Source organism: Cynoglossus semilaevis, chromosome 4 (assembly GCF_000523025.1).
Source record: "Cynoglossus semilaevis isolate Cse_v1.0 chromosome 4, Cse_v1.0, whole genome shotgun sequence".
NCBI lineage: Eukaryota > Metazoa > Chordata > Actinopteri > Pleuronectiformes > Cynoglossidae > Cynoglossus > Cynoglossus semilaevis.
In genome coordinates this window covers 407,544-408,824 of record NC_024310.1, presented here as the reverse complement: position 1 = coordinate 408,824, position 1,281 = coordinate 407,544, and the positions used below count along the sequence as shown (strand labels likewise).

General features: G+C 46.1%; 1 long non-coding RNA gene across 1 annotated transcript in view; it reads left to right on the top strand.

Annotated features, from left to right (window-relative positions):
- LOC107988483 (uncharacterized) overlaps window positions 1-1,281 on the top strand; it is an 84,966-nt gene that overhangs the window by 55,709 nt on the left and 27,976 nt on the right. The gene's annotated exons all lie outside the window — the stretch shown is intronic.

Here is a 1,281-nt window from a genome sequence, read left to right as displayed (position 1 = left end):
AGGGGCAGGTTGTGCTTATTACCCCAGGCTTTTACCAGGTTTTACCAGACAACAAACCTACAAACAGAAACCAAACCTGTGTGGACACCCCCCCCCTCCACCCCCTACTCCCCTCTCGGTGCCAACAACACTTTGTCAAGTGTCAGTTTCCTGCTGTGTCAGGAACTGGAACCCTGTCACTAGAACTTAGCCGGTGGACGGAGGACAGGAAGTGAGGGGACGTGGACCAGACGTAAACAAAGTTACTCTGATGTCTCTGATGTCTCTGATGTCTTTAATCATTGTTTCACTCTGTGTGACTCAGTGTCTGTCCAGTTACTGCTGCTGCTCTTCTTCTGTTTCACCTTAACGTGACGGTGTAACTGGATATATTTCAGTTGAAGTGACAACGTCTCAGTCCTGATGGTCTGTAGACTGTCTTCTCAGTCCCTCGTGTACTGCAGTGCAGATGTAGGTTGGATCATTAACTTTACATCCAGTGATTAAATATGGAAAAGACAGGAGTCGTCACTGTCATAGTTCAGTCAGTACGACTGTAGTGGAGTTGAAGACAACAGTCACAGAACTCACTGTTCCCACTGCAGAACATACTGTAGGTCTGCAGTGACATCATCACCACCACCATCGTCGTCACAGTAAAGAACCACATCAACAGTCGTATATGGGCTGTAGTCACAGCTGCTGCTGGTGTTTGTTCTGGGCTGAAGGAAGATCGTGTCCTCGGAACCTTTTATTTATTTATTTTTACCCCCAAGTTGCATTTATGTATTTCTGCTTTCTGGTGCAGTTCTAAGGAAATGTATCACAGCAGTTTCAGCACCTGGGTCTGGATTAGTGTGTGTGTGTGTGTGTGTGTGTGTGTGTGTGTTAGAGAGGGAGGAGGTGAGCCAGAGGACGAGCGAGGAGGTGGTGGAGTGATTAAAAATAGTTGGAATCATGAAATCAGTTTCTTCACATAAAGTACTTGATGTCACGTGGTCTGGGTACATGCAGTACATGTAGTACATGCAGTACATGCAGATTTACAGAGTGCAGTATTCACTGAGTGAATACAAGTCAACTATCGGGTTAACTCCTGTCAACTATCTGGTTAACTCATCTCAACTGTCTGGTTAACTCCTGTCAACTATCTGGTTAACTCATGTCAACTATCTGGTTAACTCCTGTCAACTATCTGGTTCCATCTGGTTTCTGATCCACACAGGTCAACGTCCACTCAAACACAGATCACTGTCCCTGCGTCACTAACCCACTGATGTCCCTGCGTCACTAACCCACTGA